A 9629-nucleotide genomic window follows, 5' to 3' on the forward strand; every position below is an offset into this window, starting at 1 on the left:
ACTTTGAAAATTAATTTTAAAAGTTCTGTGAAGAATAAATAATGCCAGTTTGGTTGTTTTCTTTGTGTTAGTGAACCAAAATCAGATGTTTGGACCTCCAGTGGTTAGAGGTTTGGCCAGGAAAGCTGGAGACAATGAGACTGGCCAAAGCAGCATTTGCTGTTGAGTGTAATTTCAAAGATACGCTAAAAGAGAGAAAGCTCAGCCAAGAATTTATGACTCGGTCAGAGACAAAGTTGAGAGCTATCACCTGCTTCAAGGCGGCCGCTCGGATGGGTTCATATGTATGCATGGCACGGTGCGGCAGTCTAACTTTATGACTTTTAATGACTTCGACCACCTAATCACTTGTGAAAGGATGTGCTGGAGTTTGCCTTCACTCAGCTTGACAAGGTGATGGGAGGCATATATCTTCCTTACATGAAAACACTTGTCAGCTGCATCATATTTGGTAAGACAAGCACCAATGTCACCTTGGGGGGAAAGAAAAGTAACTCCGCTGACATCCAATGCATATGAGTCTCCAATATGCTGCAACATCTCCTAATTTCAAGTGAAATATGCAAATCCACCCTATTTTGTCTGTAGTTTTTATTTTCCTGATGCTTGCTCTAAGTGCCACATCTTTTGCTGATGGAAACATTGTGTAACTTTCTCTGAGCTGATGCATATTTAAATATGCAGGGAGGAGACTCTCAGCCTTTGAGTGGAGGCAACATGGCATACCAAATGCAAATCTCCCAGTCACCTGTCTGTGGTTTGTTTGTTTTGTTTTATTTTTGGACTTGGGCTACACTTATGTAACCCATTCACTTTAGTTCAAATTCCTGAATTTTTGACTTTTTATGGGTAGTAGGTCAGTGGAATAAAGTTAGGGCTCATTGGGGTTTAGGACTAAGAGCTACTTGGGCAGCTTAGGTGTGGAGGGACTTGTTTGCTAGAATCACAAGTAAAAAACTCAGATCACAGCTTCATGTAAAGCCTCTGATTTCACTAAACTTTGAAAAGCAATGTTCAAACAAGTATGTTTTCGAAGTCCTTCTGGTAGGTTGGTACGTTTATTTGATTTTCATTTCTAAACTACTTTCCACAGTGTGCCTAAACAATCCTTGGTATAAATCTATCTAGTAGACAAATACTAATTCAGATGAATGTTCCCAGTGAGGCCAGTAGGATGGGTGGTTTCGGGTCTATCTCTAGAGCGGGCAAAAGTCAAGCTAGAGAGGGCATAAGCCTTGAGCACCGAAGAGGAAGTCGCTGAGGTGTGTTATGTGACTATATGACCCATTGCCGGATGGTGACATAGTGGGCCATGGGAAATGGACCGTCTTCTGACCACTGGGCTTCACTAACAGATTACTCATGTCATAAGTGGAGGGACTTGACTCTGTCTGCATCACAGTTTGGTTTGAGTTTTCCAGGTTGCTGTGGGTCTGCAGGTTCCCTTCTCTAGAATGCACCGACTGGTTTGTTTCTTTGTTTGGATCACAGCTGTCATATCCTAAACAGTGACCCAGTCAGCTGTGGAAATGAAGAGGTCAAGTCTCCATCTTATTTGACATATCTTTGCTTGCGTTGATGCCAGTCACATGTGTTTGTCATTGCTTTCCCAGATGAAGTGCATGATAGACTTCTGCCCGTTCTGGAGACAAACACTGGGGGAGGTTTTCTGATCCATGAGGGGCAAATGAAGGCTCTGTTTGTAACCTAATGTCACTGCACTTAGATTTCAGTTGTCTGTTTGTAACCTAATGTCACTGCACTTAGATTTCAGTTGTTCTGTCTCATGAAGACACGTAACCGGATGATGTGCTGAGCTAATTTCTTCTGTACAGCAATGTAGTATTTCCATGTACACTGTTCTACACTCTCAACAAAGGCTTCTCTTGTTCCCAGATATTTCTAGAATCGGAAGACCCAATATGAAAACACTGTTCTAGAAAATAGTAGGTAAAATTATATGTTAAAAGTCATTATAATTCAACTGGGAATAAAGTGGTATCATGTTAATATATGTGACCATTCTCAGAAAAACATCTTTTAGCCAAAGATGCAAATTAGAACCTACAAGGAAAAATAAACACAGAATTTACAATATTAATATAAAACATTGATTTTTGTGGCTGGGAGGCCATGTTGAAGTTTTTCCATTTAAATTTCAAGGCTTTGTTTTTTCTCCCCCACAATCCAAACTCTTGGCTGTATACTATGAACACTGTTAATAATATAATTTCCTTTTCTAGTGATTATCCAAGTAGCAGTCACTTGAGAATGGAGCATCACCATCAATCTGAAATAAATATACGTTAAAAAAAATAAATGTTCGCTCATCATGCGTGTGACTCACAGGATGACTAGGAGAAGTGCTCTGCTTTCTTTGGAGTCTGTTGTGTCATCCCGACTACGTTTGATCTACCCGTGACTTCTTTGCAGCACGCGCTACTGTTGGGTGGTGGGGGAGGAGAACAAAGAAGTGTCCCGATTGTCACATGACTGCTTGGGGTAGTCATGAGTAACGGTTTCTTCTTGTACGAAACAATAACATTTAAATTTTGTGGTTATGCATCATGAGTGTCTGACAGCAGAGTCCATTGTGATTGGCAGGCAGTAGATTAAATTTATGGGTCTTGGGCTCTTTTTCTTTTTCTTAATAAGGATACCTTGAGAAAGTCCAAGGGAAATGAAAGTCAGTTTTGTCATCTCACACAGATTTCAAAGGCGGGGGGGCTACACCAGGGCTTGAAAGGTCTCTATCACATCGCTGCTGTCTAGCCACACTTGACAATGAGACACACCGTATTTGCTCACCGTGCTGGAGTTTATCATGCAAGAAGAGTAATTATATTTGAATTGTGTCAGCCAGACACCTGAAAATGAAGGAACGTCAACGAATGTTGCTCCAAGGAGAAGGAGATGATTAGTTATAATTATCCTCAGTGTCCAGGAAAAATGCTTCATTCCCTCTTTCTGTTGCAAAGGGGAGAGGAAAAAAAAGCCAACAAAAAATTCTCAATACTTCCCAGTATTTTTGGAAACTTTTAGTGTCATTTGTTATAGGAATTTCAGATATGCTCATTGGTGTGACCACTAACTCCCTGGGGATTTCATTGCTTTGTACATAATTTTATAGTCTTTAAATCTGAAGATGTGTAATACATCATTCAATTTCCTTGCCATTGTAGAATCTCCTCATAGGGAAATATTAGACAATAGGACATACACTTCTTAATTCACCTAACCATGGTCTCATCTACATAGCACAAATATATAAGCTATAGCTTTGGAGCTACTCATGAATATGGTGATTTGATTTATAATTCTAGGCAAGCTGAGATGATAAGATTACATCTTGCTGTTGCTTTTCTGTGAGTAGCCAGTGGGTAGTACCTAGACTCGACCTCCTTTGCCTAAAAATTGTACATTTTGCAGCTTATGTCTATTTGAGACTTTTTAGGTGGTATGTTTGATTATTGTGTTTTGTTTTTGTAGGTTTTTTTAATTTTATAAGTGGCTCAGAGGAAAAATAATTTGGGGAATATTCATTTGTTGGCTAGCTCTCTTTTATAATGACTGATATCTGTAATTTCTATGTCCAAGTTTGGAGGTACATTATCAGTTCAGCGATGCTTTTTGCCAAGTGGAGATGGTCATGTGGCTGATGGGCTTTTGTTATCCCCCAAATATATTGTTATTGCTTTTATGTGATAAGAATCAGCTTCATTCATATGTTGACATTTGTGTGGCTTTGGTAATTTCTCAAGAAAGTTCCATCAAGTCAGTATTGTAGTCACGGTACGATGAGTATAGATAGACAATGGATTTTAAGGGGACAATGTTGATGCACTTGCCACAGCAACAAGTCAGTTCTTGACATGTCATAGTCATGCAAACTCCTCCGTGTGAGGAGGATTCTACAGACAAGGATCCTAGAGCATTGAGATACAAACTGCAAGGCTTCACTTTGCAAAGGGGAATTGTTGGGAGTGGCCACATACTCATTTCCTTTTAATGCAGCCATCCCCTCTAAGTATTGACCAATCAATCAAGACATGCAGTTTGTATTTTCGGTGTTGCCTGGAACTTTTTCTTCTATTCATTTGGATGTCAAAATCAGACTAACCAATGTCTTAGGAAGGAAATATATGCATATTTCTTCCCTTTACATAACCTATAGGAAGCAGTATAAATGTTCTTAAATATATTTCACTTTTTAAAAACTTTAAACCAGGAGCTGAGGTGTATCTTAGTGATAGAATAAGAACTTGACTCTCTTATGGCAGGTCTTGGCTTCTACATTCAGCACCACAAAAAGACCTCAACAAGTGCAAAAATATGATTAAAATTAGGAGGCTTTGCCTGAAATTGTGGTATTATTTATCATGGTATTATAACCAATAGGTGTACTCTTACCATAAGAGTGTTTGATTTGGGTGGTTTTATTACATGTCTACTTGGACAATTAATAAAATTATGTGCTGTGTGGCTTACCAATTGCATTCATTTGTCTACTACATGTATCTAGAGTGAAAGGGTGACCCTCTTGTGTGTCTGTGACCAACACTTGGACTCTGCTTTCTTCTTGGTTAGCTCTTGAATGTCTTCACACATTCTTTTCCATCTTCCACATCCATTGAGTGACGTAAATGAATGCTTCAGAAAGGAAGTTAGAATGAAGTCTGTTGGCTGGCTCTCATCACAGTCTGCTCCTGACAAGCCTCATCATTTGAACAGTCTTCATTCTGCTGAGTCCCAAGCTATGGGCCATGGCACCTTTTGTTTGTTGGGGTATGTTGATAGGTGATGGTGGTGGGGTGTAAGCCATGGGCCATGGCACCTTTTGTTTGTTGGGGTATGTTGATAGGTGATGGTGGTGGGGTGTAAGCCATGGGCCATGGCACCTTTTGTTTGTTGGGGTATGTTGATAGGTGATGGTGGTGGGGTGTAAGCCATGGTCCATGGCACCTTTTGTTTGTTGGGGTATGTTGATAGGTGATGGTGGTGGGGTGTAAGCCATGGGCCATGGCACCTTTTGTTTGTTGGGGTATGTTGATAGGTGATGGTGGTAGGGTGTAAGCAAGCATTGTCTGCACAGACAGAGGATCTCTGATTGGGAATGTGGATTTCTGAAATTGTTTTAAATGCTGTTTTGTTTGCATTTTATTCTCCTGTCTTTCCCGTTTTATTTGCAGTCTGAATATGTCAAGGAACTGCAATAAAAATAAACGCAAAAGAACACACGCTGTCTAATTTTGTCTCAAGAAAGCTGTCATAATGCTATTTTAGGACATCCTCATGTTAGGGACCATTTATTTTTTAACTTGAGAGATTTGGTTGTGATTTCATTTAGTATCATTCAGTGTTTTTCTTTATGTAACAGAAAAAAAATAACTCAAGCATTCTGCTATGCCAGAGCTGTGTGGATAGCCCACCGCCTTCCTTACCATTGTTAGATAGCAACAGGGAATTTTCTTTGTTTCTATTCGAAGTTTTCTTAGAATATTTTTTTAAATTAACCAATATTAACATTGATTTGTGTAACACTTATTAAGCCACCCCTTTAATATTTCAGCACATTCCAAAGCAATAACAACAGTAAAAATCCAATGCTTTAACTTTTAATGTACAACTTATTCTCTGTGGGACTGAAAAGTCCTTCTGGCATACATTGGAGCTGGGCATGGTTATTAATGCATTGGGGACTGGTGGATCCAGCTTAGTCTCTTCTGCCTTTCTTTGGTCCTGGGAGCCATGGAGAGGAAGGGGGGGCTGGGAGGGAAAGACAGTGAGGGAAAGAAAGAGACAGGGAGACAAAGCCTGGGAGGGAGACGATGACATTAGAGGTGACACACAGCTATCATGAGCATCCTCACTCTGAGAGGAAGAATAATGAAGGGTTTTCCCTGCCTTCTACAGCCCGAGGACAGCCCCTTGGCCACATCACCCTTTCTAATCCCATTTTCTGCGTGCTACATGTCATAATCTGTAAGGTGCTGGTTCCACGAGGAAACACTGAATCCAAACAGTGACCTGGTCTTGTATTTATTTGCACTTTAAAACTCCATTGTGTGGGGAAACTTTATCAACGAAGAGAGAGCAGGAGGGGCTCAAAGACAGCAGGACCGTGGGCGGCGTGTCTTTGGACTCGGTGAACCTTAACTTTTAGTTTTCTGATTTATAGTGACATTTATTAGCTAGAGAAAAGTGTGTGATCTCTTTAAAAAGTTTTTATGAGAATCTACCCCCCCACACACACACATTTGGAATATGTGTGACTGATGCTTTTAGAGCCCCAGGTTTGTGCTGGACAGTCGAGCTGACCCCAAGTATCCCAAGATCTTGAGGGCCTCCTGGGCTGGCAGAGTGGTTTGGTGTGGGAAGGTAGCAGGCGGGTTTCCTGGAGGCAGAGATCTGGAGACAGCGTGTGAGAGGCTGCAGGGTTGTTTAATTTGAGTTGGCTGCTGCGGTAAGAGGCTTCTGCATGCGGAGCGTCTGAAACAGCCACGAAGCACCTGGTGAGTACGACCGCGCTCACCTTAACCATCCTGTGAGAGGCAGCTAATAGCTTAAAAGTAAGGCAAATCTGTGCGTGCATGTCAAAGATACGATGGTATTGGAAACTTCCTGGGAGTTGCAGGAGAAGACCAGATAGGACCGATGGCCGCAAGCTTATTCATTAGCCTGGCGGTAAAGATGGAGGGATCCCAGCAGGGATGGGAAAACAAGCGGGATTCTGGGAATGGTTCTGGTGTCGTCTGTCTGTTAAGAGTGTATTTGCCTAGAGAAACTGTTAGAAGGAGCTTAATCTATCCATTTTATGAATGTTGGTCAATCATCAGCTATCGATATCTCAGTGATAAAATTGGTGTGAAATGTTCTGGAGAAAAATTATAATTCTATGAGAACGTTGTTCACTATTTTAACCTCCAAATATTGATGGATTTTATTTTATTTGCACAGCTATAAAAGAAAAATACTTGCTTTGAGCTAGGTTTTCTAAGTAGGAACAGATTATTATAAAGTATAATCACTAACATTAGCTGATCTTAAATAGTTTAAAATAGTTTGAATAGAATAAGGTGTTTTAAAGTGAATATTCAGTTTAGTTTTAAAAATTCTGTTCATCTCATCAAGCTTTTCCTGACTTGTGGTCAAGGTGAGTGGGCCCAGTTTCTTTGCTGTTCACTGCCTAGGCTGTGAATTTACTTTCTGCAATTATGCAACAGTTTCAAAAGAAAATATCGGATTCTTTGGTTGCACTGAATTTTCTAGCTGAAAATAAGAGAGTAGGTTTAAAAGCCCACAAGTGTGCACTAAACAGTCTATAGCAATTATTACTACTGAAGCAGAAACAGGAGTTCCACACTTAAAAAAGAAAGCTGTAATGGGAATACAGAGAAAACATTTGCTGAGCCAAAAGTAAACTCATAGGAGTTTGCCTAAACAGCTTGATTGACAGTTGAACCTATAAAGTGTAACATTGGCTAATTCTGGACTTAAGTTTTTAGCACATCCAGCCCATTTACTTGAAGAAAGAACAATGCACATGTCTTATTCCAGAGATAGTGATTTGCCTTTATGTTAAGTGAAATTCACTAAATTTCATTAGAATATAAGGATCTTTATTGTTTTAATCTGGTAGTAATTTACAAAGAAAACAAGAATGTTCCAGAGAGACTTTTTTAGGTCATCATTCAGTTCCCTATGTCTGTTTAATGATAACTGATTCAGCTAACACATCCTCCTTTCCAGAGAATGAATGGACACCTAAGGGCCAAGGAGCAGAATCACTTGTATTCATTACCAAGCAATTTCCTACTTGGAACAACAAAACAAAACGATAGTTTTATAGGAAAGCCCCAACTTGCTTCATCTCAAAATAATGTGAACAAGGCAATTGCCCAAAATTTATAATTTCTAGTAAATTTTGGATTCTGGTGCAGCATCCATTTTAATGCCATTAATAGTTGTTAATAGCGCCATGGCCTTATCTTTTGAATAAGTCCATTATCACTTTCAAGCTTCAGGTTACTTATTTCCAAAATGAGGATAGGGAGAAGGGCACCATAGGGTCATGAAAATTTGTAAATTAAGTGTGTGTGTGTGTGTGTGTGTGTGTGTGTGTGAGTGTGCGCGTGCGCGTGCCATGGTGTGGGTATGGGGGACAGAGGACAGCCTACAGGAGTAGGCTCTCTCTGTCCTAAGAATCCCGGAATGGAACTGGGTCCATCAATCCAGCACTAGGTGCCGTACCCACTCAATTGTCTGAATGACCTTCGAGGGCTTTTAAATTGTAAGATGATATGATATAGGAAGGATTTGCATGCCCCTAACTAATGTTTATGTGGGAAACCCCAGGTGCTTTAACAATGTAATTAAACCTTAATTGTCATTTTAAGCTGTCAATACTGTGGAGAAGGCTGTGGCATTCCTGGTGTGGAATGCTTTATTCAGTCTTGCTCCGTTGGAGTAAGAGAGCAAGGTAGCTTGAAGAGATTTAGAAAACAGCACCAATTTTTATCTATTGCTTGCAATTGCTCAAATCTCAGCTGAAATTATTTAATGCAAAATATGGAGACTTCGCACTGCAGTTATTCATCCAAGGGTTGGTCTATTGCCAGGCACATGCGGAATCAAGACTCTATTTCTTTTCATCTCAGTTCTGTTTTCTTACTGATTTATGTTTTAGTCCGGTTGATTTTCAAAATATGGTAAGAAAAGACTGCCCAAGAAATACATCCTTTTGAATTTTAATCCAAAAGGAAAGTCCCTTAACAACAAGCTTATATCAAATAAGGTAGCTTTTGGCGACAATGAGCTCTTCCAGTCTTGGCAGTCGAGATGGGAAGGGCACTTTCTGATTGGTCACCTGTGCTGTGAGCAGTCTCAGTGAAGGTTTGTCTACACTGGTTGGGCTGTGGGCATTCCTGTGGGGGATTATCCTACTTATCATGGGGAGACTCTGTCCACTGTGAGCAGAATCACTTCCTAGGCAAGGGGCCCTGGAGTGGGTAAGAACAGAGAAATTGAGGGAGCGCTAGCAATCAAGTGAGTGTGTACGTGTTAGTTTCTCTCTGCTCTGATTGTGGCCGTGACGTGACTAGTCCCCTTGTCGTCTCCAGGATAGCCTGGAATTGAGACCTGAAATAAATCCTTCTTCCTTATGCTTATTTTTGTCAGCCTATTTTTATCACAGCAAATAAAGAGATAGAAAGACAGACAGACAGATAAAACAGGACAGTTTCATTGAAGACATGCATAGTTAGACTCAACAACAGCAAAAAAAAGGGATCTAACACAAAGCCTTAAAAAATGTTAGGCAAGCCGGGTGTTGGTGGTGCACGCCTTTAATCCCAGCACTCGGGAGGCAGAGGCAGGTGGATCTCTGTGAGTTCGAGGCTGGGCTGGACGATAGCCTCCAAAACAATCCAGAGAAACCAAAAAAAAAAAAAAAAAAAGTTAGGCAAGTCTGGGTCCATGTTCCCTCTGCAGCTAGGGTCTATGTTGCTGTCAATGACCCGTGTTACCTCATGGAGCCATAGGAACCATGTGTGTTGAAATCCAAGGAACCTGCCGAGCAGGCTGGCCAATCACTTGCCGTGGGACACCTGGCTGTGCCTCACTGGTCACTG

The sequence above is a fragment of the Mesocricetus auratus genome, unplaced genomic scaffold (assembly GCF_017639785.1).
Source record: "Mesocricetus auratus isolate SY011 unplaced genomic scaffold, BCM_Maur_2.0 Super-Scaffold_100041, whole genome shotgun sequence".
Taxonomy (NCBI): Eukaryota; Metazoa; Chordata; class Mammalia; order Rodentia; family Cricetidae; genus Mesocricetus; species Mesocricetus auratus.